General features: G+C 44.0%; 1 long non-coding RNA gene and 1 pseudogene across 1 annotated transcript; one reads left to right on the plus strand and one right to left on the minus strand.

The window, feature by feature from the left end:
* Positions 1–432: 432 nt before the first annotated feature.
* On the plus strand, positions 433–613 carry LOC132209933 (U2 spliceosomal RNA; annotated as a pseudogene).
* An 846-nt stretch (positions 614–1459) lies between these two features.
* On the minus strand, positions 1460–17280 carry LOC132209896 (uncharacterized). The gene is made up of 4 exons (XR_009446040.1): positions 17102–17280; positions 15264–15419; positions 11471–11570; positions 1460–5561 (listed from the first exon to the last, which is right to left on the minus strand). It is a non-coding gene; the product is annotated as an uncharacterized LOC132209896 (long non-coding RNA).
* Between the last annotated feature and the right edge of the window lie 7 nt (positions 17281–17287).

Below are 17287 nucleotides of genomic sequence, written 5' to 3' on the forward strand. Positions count from 1 at the left end.
ACTTTGTTATCTTGGATTCTCCAGCATCTGCAGTTCACATTATCGCTGATGCAGACAGTGACAGGCTGAAGCATCTTGCCCTGTGCTGGGACATTCTCTGAGCGTGCGGTTCTGTACCGATTGTTGCTGCACTCTCACTGACCCGCTGCTAGTCATGGAGCTGGTTCATGAGCCTTGTTGGTGACGTCAGCTCTGCCCTACCTCATTCGATTGGTACATTTCCAATGATCTACATTCACTGCGAAGAGAGATTTATAGAAAAGGTGCTGAAAAAGTGTTGGTGTAAACTGACTGTTTGGCCTGGTCAGGAAGCCCAGGAGTTTGGGAACAGTAAAAACTGACAGCAGTGATTTACAAGTCTTTGCACACAGTCAGGCTGATGGAAAATATGGAAGGTAACTGGGACTTAAGGTAGTCCAGCACTTTCATGGCATTGCTTCTTGGCCTACTTGGTTGACATCTGTGTGTAATACTTATTCTAGTCAGTTTTAATATCTGGTATGTCCTTTATTTAAAGACCCTATGTTAAACTGATTGTTGGAATAAAGAGTAGGAGCTTGCTCCATTTGCTGTGTTTCCAGGACTGGTTATAGTTTCTCTGAACCAATTCTAAAAACAGTCTCATCAAAACTTGAGAAAGTGTCTAGGCATGAGATGTCAGCCTTCCTGCCGTGTTCATCCAGCTCTACACCTTGTTATCTCGGATTCTCCAGCATCTGCTCAACAGGCCCTTCAGCCCCACAAGTCCACACCAAACCTCAGAGCATCCTAGCCAGACCTACAACCCAACTAATCTACCCCTCCCTAAACATTACAGGCAATTTAACATGGCCAATCACCTAATCTGCACCTCTTTGGATTGTGGCAGCACCCTGACGAAACCCACACACACACAGGGAGAATGTGCAAACTCCACACAGGCAGGCTGCGAGAATCGAACACAGGTCCTGGCGTTGTGAGGCAGCAGTGCTAACCACTGAGCCACCATGCCGCCAAAGTGCTTTCTCTCAGTACTCTCACCCAACTTTCTCCAAATATGCTTGTTCCAAGGTAACTGTTAATCTGTCCTTTTTTGCATGTTCAACACTTGCTCTGAATGTTAGTGCCTCATCCCTGGTAATGCCGCACCTTCTCACCAACACCATCCCCAACTATCCACACATGGCATCAGAAGTAAAAGCAAATCGCCTGCCAACACTACCTCATTACAAATAGCATTTCAGAAAAAAAAGATGAAGCTATCGAAGTATTCACTAGTGTTGACTTTGATGATGACTTGGGATGTATTGAACTAGAGATTTTGGAAACACTGAGCCAGGAAAGGATATGGCATATACAACACACGTTTTTCATTTGAGTGCAGAGCAACTAATCAAACAAGTGTGCATGTGACTGCTTTATTTTTCTCATGCCAAGGCCTGTGAGCTTAATCAGATTACCAATTCACTGATGTGGGATACAACTGTGAATGACAGTCAGTGGCACATTATTCCGAAAGCCAATTCTCACATTAGCCAGACCGAGGTATATTTGCAAATCTAGCGAAATGAGCCAGAGTTAAATAAAAATGCTAAATCAAGATGCAGAATTGCCTGTCCACAAAGTACATTCTTGCTCTAAGAACTCTACAAGCTTTTCAGCACCTGACACGAGTTATGCCGCAATATCTCTGCCCTTCCCTGACATTTTTGCACTTTGATGTTTCAACTGGAACTTAATGTCTCACAGTGCTCCTGTCTTGCCTGGTGTTTATCACAGGCATAAGCCAGGCAGCTTAGCATTGTTATTACCAGTCAGTCAGTCAAGGGCTGGTCAGCAGCTGTGGCAACAAACACATGTGTTTCGACCAAATGGGCACGTCTCAAATTCTCAGGTAAACAGTTCTCAGTCAGGGCAAGGGAGATAGTATTCAGTCAGGATATCCTGACACAGCATGGCCAAGGAATCATTCGATATCAGCCCAGGGACTTCGACACTGTCAGTCAGCCATTTGGGACAATCGGGATCAGGGGATCTGTATCACTACAGAACAGAGAGGTGGCCACACTCACCACTAATTACATTCCCAAAATGCTCCAGTAGATTTGTTGAGCCTGAATTATGAGCATCAATCCAAGCTGACCCTATCCATTCCTGCCACTGGGGGTCAGTTTGATGAAATTCTCAAAGGTGTTCAGGAGATTGGGAGGCTCAAGTACATCGCTCCCTGAAATCGCAACACAAGTAGATAAGATGGTGAAGAATTTCACTTTCATGGTACACTGCATCAGGATCTGGTCAGCTTTGATATCTGGCTCATAAGTGAGATGAGGTATTTTTTTCAAACATGTCAGAGCATGTATTGTTCCTATGAGAACAACTTTGGTTCCATTCATGCATTTTTTTTTTATTTCAACCATGAAACGGCCACAACTTGATTAGAAGTGAAAGTGACCATCAACCAGTTTGAACTGTCGGTTGCTAAATAAATTAAGACAGAGGTAAATGTATTTGCAGGAGTTTCTTTTGTTAAAAAAAAAATCATTCATGGAATCTTGATATCACTGGATAAGAATGGAAGTTTTCTTCCCTAAAGGACAGGTGAACAGATGGGTTTTTCTAACTGACAATAGATTCACGGTCATCATTAGATTCTTAATTCCAGATTTTAAAAAAACTCAAATTCCACCATCTGGAATGGTGTGATTCAAATCTAGGTCACCAGACCCTATCTCAGTCTCTGTGTGAGATGTTAATGTGATGACATCCCATTGATTTATATACTTCTATAAATTAAAGTCTCTGTATAGGAAATCAAATGCAGATAAAAGACTTTAATTTATAGAAGTAAGCTCTTATCTACCTACACATAGGTATGCAGACACTACCCTGAAGCTTCCTGCCCAGCCAGGAATTCAGTGTAAAGCTTTTGTAACTCCTTTTCTTCTCACACATCGGTATGCAGACACTGTCTTAAGCTTCCTGACTGAATTAAAATTAGAATCAAACTGTTGTTTCAAATAGGGTTAGGTGGGGAAAATTTGTAAGGGTGTGAAACCTCTAAAGCATGTAACTTCTGTCGCTGGCAAAGGGGCCAGGGCACTGACTTTGTTCTCGCCAGACACACTAGCAACTTGAAATCACAATCTGTCCTGGACAACAACTCAAAAATCACCTCCTGCCATTCGCAGCTACTTCACTCGCAATCGATACGATAAGCTGGTCTTTTATGTTCTTGATGTAATAATTGCTTGGTATCCTATTTTTGTCTGTTGTAGTAATTGTTTTATGCATCATGCCATGATAAATTGTGAAATCATTTTAAGTATCATGTCTTTTGTCAAGTATAATAAGCGGGCACTGTCTGCTGCTCGGGGAGAATTACTTGTGAGACTCTGCACTCTTAGTCGGGTTGAGTACAGTAATTCTCCACAGCTTGTACTTGCTTGGTAATAAAAGGATGTGTGTTTTTCTAAACAGGTCAGTGTCTTGTGATTGCAGCAAGTCCAGAGGGTCTCCGAAAAACAAACTTGACATGTGGAGTAATGGACAGCAGACTAAATAGAAAATATACACTAGATATCACACAATGTCTTGGTTTTTGTATTCATCACGAGATCCGTCACTGCTATGGACACCTGGTAAAGATCTGAAGAGACTGCATTCCCCATGGACAGGTCACCAGGTGTCATTGCATTTTTGCAATCGGCTATCAGGGATATAGAACATGACTCATCCCAATCTTTTGTTTGGATTTAAAAAAAAACTTTCCTTTGATTGTTTCCAATAAACGAATATCTGTTAGTAGTTGAAACATGTCTGTGGAGAGCAACAGAATCCATAATTGTAGAAGGTGTGCAAACATATTGCCCAGGCACAACAAATAAAGGGCCATTAAGATCAACATAGAATCCCTACAGTGTGGAAGATGGCCATTCAGTCCATTACCAACCCTCCAAACAGCATCTCACCCAGTCTCACACTCTACCCTGCATTTTGCACACAAGACACTATGGGCAATTTAGCATTGTCATTCTACCGAATTTGCACATTTTTGGACTGTGGGAAGAAACTAGAGCACCTGGTGGAAACCCACGCAGGCAGGGTCTGGGTAGGACACTCTTTGTAAGTTCAGTGTGAACTCAATGGGCTAAATGGTCTGCCTCCAGACTGGAGGGATTCTATGATCTCCAGAAGCAAGCCCAAAAAGCATGGTTTGGATACAGCTAACAGCAGAATCAAAAACCAACTTCACAGTTACTCAGAAATTTGCTGCTCGTTAACCAGTCCCGATGAACCAGGAAATCCCTTTTCACATACTGTGCAGGCGGCTAGTCTTTAGTCAGTGAGAATGTGTCGTGATAACGTGACTATTTCCAAACTCTACCTGACAGATACACAACTGATATTAACATTTTATCCACAATACCTGTACCTTTAATTGAGCAGGGATCAGTAACACCAGTACAAACAGCCCAAAACCATGGTTCACTTGATAGTGAGAGTGACAGCAAAATCCTTCAACTGTGCTTCTTTGTGAACAGTTAACAGTTTGGATAGCTGAGTGAATGCTTTCCCCAATCAGAGCTCATGAATGGGTACTCCCTAGTGTGAACCTGCTGGAACACAAGCAGGTAGGATGACCAAGTGAATGCTTTCTCACATTTAGAGCAGGTGAATGGTTTCTCCCCAGTGTGAACGCTCTGTCGGTTCGGTGAGCAAGTGAATCCCTTCCCACACTGGGAGCAGATGAATGGTCACTCCCCAGAGTGAAGTCGCTGGTGGATCAGCGGGCAATTCGAGTCAGCAAAGCCTTTCCCTCACACAGAACAGGCCAACGGTCTCTCTCCAGTATGAATTTGCTCGTGCATCAGCGGTTGAGATGTCTGAGTGAATGCTTTCCCACATTTCACGCATGTAAATGGTTTCTCTACAGTGCGAACTCACTGGTGTTTAAACAGGCTGGAGGACTGAGTGAATCCCATTCCACAATCAGAGCAGGTGAATGGTTTCTCTCCAGTGTGACTCTGGTGGTCAGTTTCTAGCTGGGATGGATTAAAAAATTCGTTCCTGCAATCTGCACATTTCCAGTCTCACCCCAGTGTCACTGCGCTGGTGTTCGGACATTTCAGATGAATCTTCACAGACTCTTTACAGACCATGTGCATCTCTCCCCAGTGTGAATGCTGCTTTTTCCTCCAATGTTCAAAATCCTGAGGTAACTGGTTTGTGATAAACAAAGTGACTGTCAGAGCTGGATGTGGACCTGTTTGAATTCTCCAATTGCAGACTAAGCTTTCAAACAGAAAGCAAGTGCAGTGAGTGAGGAACCAGAAGAACAACCACAGATTGTGAAATCGAGAAATCCTCTGGACATTTATGGAGCGACACTTGGGAAATCTGCTGGATCATCATTAGAACAAATTCAAATAAATATCCTCCAGGTAAGGGATCCAGTCAGTATTTGCACACAACTGCTGAAAGAGAGGTGGGAGAGCCAGGGAGGAAGGGCAGGCATTGTAACTCAGTCTTTCAGAGGGATCAAAAGGTTAAGAACAGTGCAGAAGTAAAATTGTGGAAATCTGAAATGAAAACAAAAAAAATGCTTAGTCAGAGTTGTACAGCATAAACCAATCCCTTTCATCCCAGTTGTCCATGCTGACCATATGTCCCAAATTAATCTAATCCCATTTGCAAGCAATTGACCCATATTCCTCTAAACCCTTCCGATTCACATACCCATCCAGATGCCTTTTAAATGTCATAATTGTGCCAGCTTCCACCAGTTCCTCTGGCAGGTCATTCTACACAGGCACCATCCACTTTCCCTGAAAAAAGTTTCCCTCTCAGCTTAAACCAATGTGTTTAGTCCTAGTCTCCCCTACCCCAGGTAAACAACCTTGGCTACTCACTGCATGCCCACCATAATTTTATTAACCTCTGAGGTAACCTCTCAGCCTTCAATGCTCCAGGGAAAATAGCCCCAGCAGATTCGGCCTCTCCCTGCAGCTCAAAACTTCCAACATCCTTGTAAATCTTTCCTGCACCCTGCTAAGTTTAACAGCAACATTCCTATAGCAGGGAGACCAGAACTGAACACAGTATTCCAAATGCAGCATAATCAATGTCTTGTTCAGCCTATAACATGACCTCCCAACTCCTACACTCAATGCACTGACCAATAAATGCAAGCATAGCAAATATCATCTTCACTACCTTCTGCACCTGCAATCCCCCTTCAGGGAACTGTGCACCTGCACCTCAAGGAGTCGCTGTTGCGTAACAGTCCCCAGGGCCTCATCAATAAGTGTTTAAGCCCTGCCCTGATTTTCATTAGCATAATGCAAAAGCACTCATTTATCCAAACTAAACTCATTTCTGTCACTCCTGGGCCCTTCGACCCATCTGATTAAGATCCGATTGTCCTTGGAGATAACCTTCTTTGCTGTTTACTACACCAACAATTTGTGTCATCTGCACATTTACTAACCATTCCTCCAATATGCATGCCACATGATTTGTATCAATGTTAAAAAGCAGTGAAACCAGCACAGATCCTTGCAGCACACTGCTGTTAATAGTCCTCCAGACTGAAAAAAATACAACACACCCACCACGATCCTGTTTCCTACCTTCAAGCCAATTTTGTTTCAAATAGCTCACTCTCCCTGGATTCCACTTGATCTCATCTTGCTAACCTGTCCGTCATGTGGAGTTTTGGTGAATGCCTTGCTGAAGCCCATATAGACAATGTCCACTGCTTTGTCTTCTTCAATATTCTTTGTCACTTCCTCAAAAAACTCAATCAAGTTAGTTACTCAAGATTTCCCACTCACAAAGCCACGTTGACTATCCATAATCAGTCTTTGCTTCTCTAAACACGTGCAAACCCTGTCCCTCAGAATCCCCTCCAGCAATTTACCCACCACTGACATCAGGCTCAATGGTCGATGGTCCTCTGGCTTTTCCTTCAAGAATGGCACCAGATTAGCCACCCCACCTTCTGACACTTCACCAGTGTCTCAGTGATGCAGATATCTCAGCAACGGGCCGAGCAATTAGATTAGATTAGATTCCCTACAGTGTGGAAACAGGCCCTTCGGCCCAAGAAGTCACACTGTCCCTTGAAGCATCCCACCCAGGCCCATCCACCTATAACCCACACGCCCCTAAACACTACAGGCAATTTAGCATGACCAATCCACTTAACCTGCACATCTTTGGACTGTGGGAGGAAACCGGAGAACCCGGAGGAAACCCACGCAGACACGGGGAGAATGTGCAAACTCCACACAGACAGTCGCCCGAGGCTGGAATCAAACCCGGGTCTCTCTTCCCCAGCTTCTCACAGTTTGTGGGTAACACCTGATCAGGTGCCAGGGACCTATTCACCTTTATGCATTTTAAGACGTCCAGCACCTAGATCTCTGTAATATGGACACTTCTCACAACTCATTATTTATGTCTCCAAGTTCTCTAGCTTCCATATCCTTCTCTGCAGTAAATACTAATGTGAAATACTCATTCACTATCTCAGCCTGCAGTTCCACACATAGACAGCCTTGTTGATCTTTAAAAGGGCCCTGTTTTCTCCCTCGTTGTTTTTTTGTCCCAAATGAAGTGTCAGAATCTCTTGGGATTACCCTTGACCCTATTTGCCAAAGATAGCTTGTCTCCTTGTTGCCATCCTCATTTCCCTCGAGTATACTCCAACTGCCCTTATACTTCGAGGGATTCACCCAGTTCCTGCTGTCAATACCTGACATGCGCTGCCTTCTTTTTCTTGACCACAGCCTCAATTTCTTCAGTCGTCCAGTAGCCCCTACATTTACCAGCCTTGCCCTTCACATGAGCAGGAACATACTGTCTCTGGACTCTCTCTATTTTATTTTTGAAGGCCTTCCACTTTCCAAGCATTCCTTTACCTGCATATTACCTCTCCCGATCATTGTTTGGAAGTTCTTGCCCAATAATGTCAAAGTTGGCCTTACTCCAATTTAGAAATGTATATTAAATATACAACTTTTATATTTAAACTGATCCCATCTCTCTGCATCTGGCACATATTCCTCTAAACCTTTCTTATATGTCCTAATTCAAATGCCTTTTAAACAATGCGACTGTACCCACATCCACCACCTCCTCTGAAAGTTCGTTTCACACATGAACCACACTGTAAAAGAAAAATTGTCCCTCATGTCGTTTTTAAATGTCTTTCTCCTCTCACCTTACATGTCCCCTTGTCTTAATCACCCAACCTAGGGGAAAAAAAACCCTTAATATTCACATAATCTGTGCCCCTCATGTTTTTTATGAACATCTGTAAGGTCACCCTGTAACCTCCTATGCTCCAGTGAGAAAAGTTCAAGCTTTGGCAGTCTATTTTGATAATCGAGCCCTCCATTCCTGGCAACATCCCAGCAAGTCTTTTCTGACCTGTCTCCAGTTTAATAATAATCATGTCCTTCCTGTAACAGGGCAACCAGAACTGCACACAATACCTCAAATGAAGCCTCACCAATGTCCTGTACAACCTCAACATAACATCCCAACTCCTACACTCAAAGGTCTGAGCAATGAAGGAAAGTATGCATAACAATTTACTAACAACCCTGTTGGCCTGTCTCCATCAACTTTGAAGAATTATGCAGTGAATCTCAGCATTTCTCTGTTCCATAACACGACCCTGGGTGCAACCATCAATTGTGTAATTCCTACCTTTGTTCATTTTACCAAAATACAATATTTCACATTTATTCAAATTGAGCTTCATCTTGTACTCCAAAACCCATTGACCAAACTGATTAACATGTCACCATCATCTGAGATAACCTTCACTAACCACTATACCAACAATTCTAGTATCATCTGCAAACTTACTCATCTTATCCCTTAAATTCTCATCCAAATTGTTCGTGTAAATGAGAAACAAAAGTGGGCCCGTACCGATTGCTGTGGAACACGCTGTTCACACAACTCCACTCTGACAAATCCTCCAGCACCAAGTTCTCTCCTATAACTAAACCAATTTTGTTTCCAATTAGTAAGCTCTTCCTGAATCACATGTGATCTAACTTTACTGGAATTCTCGAACCCTGTCAAAGGCTTCACTCTCATTCCAGAGGTTCTGCAAATCTGACCCAATTCTCCCCCCATTTGTCCATGGCCCTCTTGATCAAGCCTTGAAAAGTTAAATCCCAAATCTTTGGGAATAACTACTGAATCTGCATCCAGCTGCCACACAGAATGTTCCAGATTCTGGGAACTTGCTGAGTCAAGTAACCTTCAAGTTTTCACCCTGCATTATTTGCCAATTATCTGAATGTTGTATTCTGCAGTTACCAAACATTGTCACAATGTTAATAATTTTTCTCTCTCTGCAAACTAATATCCTGGAAACAAACCTAGTACTAAACTAAATCATTGCTAATCAGCCCCAAGGAGAATCATCCGAGCTTCTGTTAGCTCTCTCCAAACCAGAAACCCATCATAATTATAGATAACGAAGTGTGGAGCTGAATGAACACAGCATTTGCTGCTTGGCCTGTGTTCATTCAGCTCCACACTTTGTTATCTCAGATCCTCCATCATCTGCCGTTCCCATTATCACCCATCAGAATTGTAATTTACTTATGGGATGTGGTCTTTGCTGCCCAGACTAATATTGATTGTCCATTTTCATTTGATTTGGAGAAAGTGGCAGTGAACCATTTTCTCTCACTACTGCACTCCATGTGCTCTAAGTGCACCACTGTGCCGCTTATTTGATAATCCACCCTGGAGCCTCACCACACTCCCTATCGCAGGAATCATATCTCAATCCTCACTACCCTCCCTATCATGAGAATGACCCTTGAGCCTGCACTATTGCAGGCTCCACCCTCGAGCCTTACCACCTTTCCTGTCACTGGGATCTCTCTCCAGCCTCACAACCTGCCTATTGTTGGAATCCCCCTCTAGCCTCAGATCTCTCACGGTCTCTGTAGATTCCTCTAGTCTCTCAAACCTCCTTATCTCTAATCTCCTCCAGCCTCAACACCCTCCTATCTATGTAAATTCCTTCAGCCCATATAAACTTCCTTAGCTCTGTAATTGCCTTTACCCTCAAAACCTCCTTTTGTTTGAGGTCTCCTCCAGCCTCTCAATCCTCACCATTTCTGTAACCTCCTCCAACCTCACTTTTCCCGACATTTGTAATCTTCTCCAGTCTCAGAACCCTTCCTGTCTCTAATATTTTCCAGCCTCACAAATCTCAATATGTCCCTTCCTCTAATACAGTCCTAATGATGGTGCCCCATTTTTATTCCTCCACTTGATGGCAGCACTTGCAATTTCCTGGGCTTCAAGCTCCAGAATTTCTTGGTAAACCGCTTCATCTCTATACCTCACTCGTCTCCCAAAAACATTAACCAATTAGGAGTCATCTATTCTAACATCTCCTTTCCTGAGAGGGAAAAAAAATATTGCTTGAACTATTGTTTGGCATCTTCTCTGTGAAGTGTCTCTGAAGTCGACAGTAGAGAAAAGGGCTCTGTGGCCCATCCAGCCTGTGCCAGTTAAAAACCACCACGTAACTATTCTAATCTAATTTGCCAGCACTTGGCCCATAGACTTGTCTGCATTGGCATCACAAGTGTGTATCTAAATATGCCTTAAACGCTATGAGGATCTCTGTGCCTACCACCCTCACAGACAGTGAGGTTCAGTGCCATTGTCATAGCATGATGACATCACAGACAGGAACAGAGACGAGCTGAGTCTGTGCAAACCAAAGATCCCCTACACACTGTGAAGGACGGGAGGGTCCCTGATAGGGGGCGGAGGAGATTTACCAGAATGGTTTGTAGGAAGAGGGTTTTTAGTTGCACGGTTAGGGCCTTTTTTTTACATTATTCTTTCATGTGACTTGGGAGTTGCTGGTACATATTGAGAATATCCATCTATTATAGATGGACTCTGCTTCTCAACCTCTCCCCTCGCCTGGGGTGTGGTAATCTTCAGGTTAAACCAGCCCTATGGTCAGGTAGGACTACGGTGACTTTACCTTTGGCACAGTGATGCCACTTTCCTTCGGTGGTGTAGAGGGGAATGTTGAATGTGGTAGGTGGGACACCACTCTGACAGAGCGCTTCATCTGGAGGATGTTCACTTTTTCTAATAGTGTTGCGGTTGTACTCATGCAGGGAAGTGGAAAATGCTCCAACACAATCCAGACGAGTGCCTTACAGACAGCAAACAGTCATTGAGGAATCAGGTGTTTGGGGAAACTGAGATTGCTCTCCTTGTAACAAAGTATTTTGAGGGGACCGTTGATAGAGGTGTTTACAAAAGAAACACTTTAGCATGATAAAAGGTACACTCATGACTGATCATAAAAATATTACAGGACATGTATTGAAAATTTTAGGGACGATCTATTGAGAGAATGGGGTGATTTAAGAGAAAAAAAATTAGACAGCAAATGAGAAATGAGCAGAAACACAATACTCACACACAATGCAAATATCCAGATGTTGATGAATTGAGTAATTCTGTCAGAGATTTGTGTTACAATAATTGAGTTTCCCACCTGAAAGTCCACTTGTAATATCCTGTAACACAAATTCATAAAATCCATCACTGTCAGTCCGGGTAGAAATTCACAACATCCCCAGTCTCAGAACCCTTCCTGTCTCTAATATTTTCCAGCCTCACAAATCTCAATATGTCCCTTCCTCTAATACAGTCCTAATGATGGTCGAAGATAACTGTGCATTGTCCCTATTACACATTATCCCTTGTGGGGGTCAGTCATCATTTCAGAGGGAAATCTATTTGGGTTTCTAGGATTTTCCACCTTGGTACTTCATGTCACTGACCAGAACTGCAGGTCTTTGACACATGGCAAAGAATGGCCAAGATTTAGTGACAGGAAAGAGAGAATAGAGATGGAGTGGGATTTTCCAATGACAGTGAAGTCAAATATTGGTTTTAAACAGAATGGATGAGATGGACATAACCAGAAAAGAGGAGCAGACAGAACAAGGACAATATCTGAACTGGCATGGGGGAAGAGGCAAGGAGGAGGAGAAATAAGAGACACTTAGAATGTTTGTGGTTTAGCAGGAATAGGGCAAAGGATTAAGACGCGCTCTGATAAGGCTTCACACAAGACTGGAGAAAGATGCAAGTTTGGGACTAAAACAAGGAGCAACGTGCAAGGCAATTTGGTTTGGTGGGCTCGTGGAAGAGAGGGAAGCAGCAGAGGCATCCGATTTGGATTGTCTCAATCTGAGTGACATGGAGTTTCTATGTGTCTCCCTCACTTGTTGTTGGAGGGGAGGATGGAGGAGACAGGATGATGGACAATGGTTTGCAAAAAAAAACAATGCCTGTGTTAGAGATATTCAAAACTGAATGAACAAACTTGATGAATTAACTTTTATCCAGAATGCTAAAATGTACAACAGAAGTCTGGGTTTGAATCCTATCTCAGCAGATGGTGGAATTTGAATTCAATAAAAAAAACTGGAATTAAGAATCAACTGGTTGCCATGGAACCATTGCTAATGGCAGAAAAAGAAAAAGAAAACCTGACGTCCTTCAGGGAAAGAAATTTGCTAAACTCAGCAAGCCACTCAGTTACAAATCACTGCAAAGTCTCAACAAAGGAATGAAGCTGGGTGGACCACTTGGCATCTGCCAAGGCACGAGGAAAGACAACTGCAGAATCAGCCCTATCGACTCCACAAACTCCTCCTTACTAATATCGGGGGCGAGTGGCAAAATTTGGAGAGATGGCTCAAAGACTAGGCAAGGAACAGTGTCATATGCTTAGAATCTACCTTATAGACAAGTGACACACACCACCATCACTGTCCTTAGTGAAGGCCTGTCCCAGGAGCAGGACAGACATGGCAGCACAGTGCTATTCTGATCGCAGTAATTGACCTGGGAGTACGACATTGACTCTGACACCTGGAAGACTCATGGCTCCTGCTGAATGCCATGGACCATCCTCCCTCAGTTGATAAACTGGCAACAGTATTATCGCCAGATTATGAATCCAGAGACCCAGACACCATTGCGGGGACCTGGGTTCGAATCCTGCCATGGCAAATGGTGGAATTTGAATTAAATAATGATCTGGAATTAATAGTCGAACGATGACCACGAAACCATTGCTGATTATTTGGGTTTGCTTATGTGCTTTCGGGAAGGAAATCTGCCATCCTTACCTGATCTGCATGACAGGTAACTGCAAACCCACAGCAATGTGGTTGACTCTTAACTGCCTTAAGGGAAATTCGGGATGGGCAATATATGCTGGTCAGCCAGTGACTTCCACATCCCAAGAGAGAATTTTAATAAAAAACTCCATGTTGAACAGCAATTGGTGTAAGCACAGAGTGCAAATGGCAATAAGTGTACTCAATGCCCACCATCAGGAGTAGTTCACAGCAGGATTACCAATCAGGCTGGTCGGGTCCTAAAGGGAAAAAAAAACACTACTTGGCTGGGACTGAAGCAGGTGCTGCCACAACCAACAGAAGGGAAAAATATAGCAGATCTCACTGTCACGAATTTCCCAGCTGCAGATGCATTTGTCCGTGACAGGATTGATAACAGCGACAACCGCACAGTCCTGTGGAGACAAAGAATCATCTTAAACTTGACAATACCCTCCACTGTGTTGAGTGGCACTAACATCGGCTAAATGGGGCAGACTTGGAACAGATATAGGAACTCAAAACCAAACATCTATGAAGCTTTGTGGGGCATCAACAGCAGCAGAACTTTCCAGCACAATCTGTAACCTCAGGGGCCAGCATATTTCGCACTCAACCATTACCATTGATCCAGGGGAACCACACTGATTGAACGGATAGTATAGGAGGGCATGCCAAGAGCAGCATCAGGCATACCTAAAAATAAGGTGCCAACCTGGTGAAACTTCCCAACAGGACTATCTGCATGCCAAATAGCATAAGCAGCAAGAGTGAGAGCTGAGCCATCCCATAGCCAGTAGATCAGATCTAAGCTCTGTAGTTCTGCCACACCCAGTCGCGAATGGTGATGGGCAATTAAACTGGAGGAAGCATGCCAAAAAAAATCCCCATCCTTCCTGACAGAGGAGCCCAACCTATCCATGCACAAGACAAGACTGCTGCATTTGCAGGAATATTCAGCTAGAAGTGCCAATTGGATGATAAATCTCAGCCTTCTCCAGAGGTCCCCAAGATCACAGATGTGAGTTTTCATCCAATTTGATCCATTTCAAATGATATTAGTAAACGGAGGAATAGTGCAGCAAAGATTGTGGGCCCTGGCAACAGTACCGATGACTTGTGCTGTCCAGCTTGCTACCTGCCAAGCCAAACTGTTTCAGTCCTGCTACAGCACTGGCATCTACTGACAATTTGGAAAACTGCCCAGGTCTATTCAGCACAAAAATACAGAGCAAATCCAGCCCGACCAATTTCGCCTCAAGCAATCTACTCTCTATCATCGGAGAAGTGATAGAAGGTGTTGACAACAGCGGTATTAAGCAGCACTTACTCAGCAGTAACCTGCTCAGTGACAGCCAGTTTGGGTCACGCCAGGCACTCAGTTCCTGATCTTATTACAGACTTCATCCACAAATTCACAAACAGCTGAATTCCTGAAGTGAGGTGAAGGCAACAGCAGAGTCCTGCACAAAAACCATTTCGTTCCACTTCAGTGACAATGACACCTTAGTTTCAGCTCATCTGCTGAACCTCTCATCTTTTTCTGCGTTACCTCCAGACTTAACTATGCAAACTCACTCCCAGTTGACCTCCTGCATTCAACACCCCTGAAATCTCAAGAATACATAAAATTCTGCTGCACACATGTTCATTTGCACCAAGACCTGTTCACCATCACTGCTGTGCTCCCTGACCCACGAAGGCTCCTATTTATAAGCAACAATTTAAAATTCTCACCCTTGATTTAATTCCTGGCTGTGATGATCCCTGTTTCCCTGCACCACACAACCTTTGAGACTCTGTTGGAGTCTGAAAGTAAATGAATTGTCAATGTGTTTAATCATTGCTTCACTACTGGAGGCTGTTTCTACAGTTGCCAGGCAACATGGTCTGGAATTCCCATGATAAACCTCTCAGGTTTGTTCTCCTTCTTTAAGATAGTCATGAAAACCTGTGAATTTGGTAATGTTTCTGGTCACCTAACCTAATAGGCCGTACATCAAAAGTTTCTTGATAATATTTTTGTGAAATTATAAACAAGATAAAAATACATATAGTTTGTTGATTTGGACATACACCATCAGCTCTTCAGTATCGCTAGATGAATGATCTGTAACTTCTCAAATGACCACAATTGTGGGAGCACCTTCATCATACGATCTGCAGCAGCACAGGAAAGTTAAACATGACCTTCTCCACAGGTAACAGGGCTTTGGCAACGATCGCTGGTATCTGTGGAAGGAGAAACAGAGTAAATGTTGCAGAAGTGCAAAAATGAACGACAGAATAAAAAAGCTGTAGAATTTGGTGGTCTGAAATGGAAGAAAAATGCACCCTCTTTCTGGGAAAATATTGCGTGACTTTGAAAGATGCCATTCAAAAATTAATCTGGTAAGAGAGCAGCACACAGTTAGGGGGTGGACAGCAGTGGAATATTCAGTTACAATAGGTATAAGAAAATAACAGTAAAATACTAAACAGAGATCAAATATATCCATCATTAGAGACTGAAGAGATTAGACACCGACAAAGATGTGACCAGGAAGCACAGAACTAAGTTAGCAGTGCGAGCTGCTATGATCCCACACTCTGGGAAAGAAATCCAGAAGAAACAAACATTTCTCTTGGTTTGAATTTGCTCTGCGTAATTTCATTTCATTTCTGAAGAAGGGTCCAGACTCAAAACACAGGCAGTGCCGATACAGTCATCCATGAACTGGAGGAAGAGGTGGGATTCGGGGCTAGTGTAGGTATGGAAGAGAAATTGTTCCACATAACCGACAGAGGCAGGCATAGCTTGGGCCCATGCCAGGTACTCATGGCCACTCCCTTTGTCTGTAGGAGTTGGGAGGAGTTGAAAGAGAAGTTGTTGAGGGTGCGGACGAGTTCAGTTAGTCACACAAGGGGGGCAGTGGAGGGGAACCGGTCAGACCTGCAGGACAAGAAAAAGCATCGGGCTTTTAGGCCGTGTGCATGGGGAATGCAGGTGCTAATGTGGTATACTGCCTCTGCTGTACCCTCCTCTACATCAGGGAAACCAAGCGGAGGTTTGGGGACTGCTTTGCAGAATATTTACACTCAGTTTGCAATAAACAACTGCACCTTGCAGTACCATTCCACCGGCAACATGTCCATCATGGGCCTCCTACAACACGATAACGATGCCACCCAAAGTTTGCAGGATCAGCAACTCATATTCTGCTTTGGAACCCTGCAGCCCAATGCTATCAATGTGGATTTCACAAGCTTCAAAACCTCCCCTGGCCCAAGCGCAGTCCAACACCAGCCCAGCTCATTCCCCACCTCACTAACCCGTTCTTCCTCTCACCTATCCCCTCCTCTCATATCAAGCCACACCCCCATTTCCAACCTGCTAACCTCATCCCACCCCCTTGACTTGTTCAACCTCCCTTGACTGACCTATCCCCTCCCTGCCTACACTCACCTTTACCTGCTCCATCCCCACCTCTTTAATTTGTGTCTCCTCTCCACCTGCTTCCCCGTCTCTCCCTATTTATTTCAGTATCCCCTTCCCCTTCCCCATTTCTGAAGGGTGTAGGCCCGAAAACGCCAGCTTTCCTGCTCCTCTGATGCTGCCTGTCCTGCTGTGTTCCTCCAGCCCCACACCTTGTTCTGTCACTTTCAGCCAGAGAGAAATGCGCATGCGCCCAACTTCACCTCCGCCCTCAAAGTTTCAACGCTGCCGCGCATGCGCCCCACGGATCATTGCCCCCAATAAAGATGGTGGCGGTCATACGGGCCTATCACTATCTGAGGCGTTGATTTATTTTCTGCAAACGTGAGCCTGGGAGTTTCAAATGTGGGTTTTCCGACGTGCACTCCCAAGCCCATAAGAATATCACGTCCCTCCCGCTTTCTGCTGTTTTGCCTTCTTCACCGGCTCCTGCTCTTACCTCAATTGCACAAACCTTAGTCTCAGCGAAGAGGCTAGGCACAAAACGTCAGCTTTCCTGCTCCTCTGATACTTCTTGGCTTGTTATATTCACCCAGCTCTACATCTCAGTATCTCGGAGTCTCCGACATCGGCAGTTCCTACTTATCTCAGCGAACCTGCACTGCTCTTGTGGATGATCACGTGG

This window comes from Stegostoma tigrinum, chromosome 8, assembly GCF_030684315.1.
Source record: "Stegostoma tigrinum isolate sSteTig4 chromosome 8, sSteTig4.hap1, whole genome shotgun sequence".
Classification (NCBI taxonomy): Eukaryota; Metazoa; Chordata; class Chondrichthyes; order Orectolobiformes; family Stegostomatidae; genus Stegostoma; species Stegostoma tigrinum.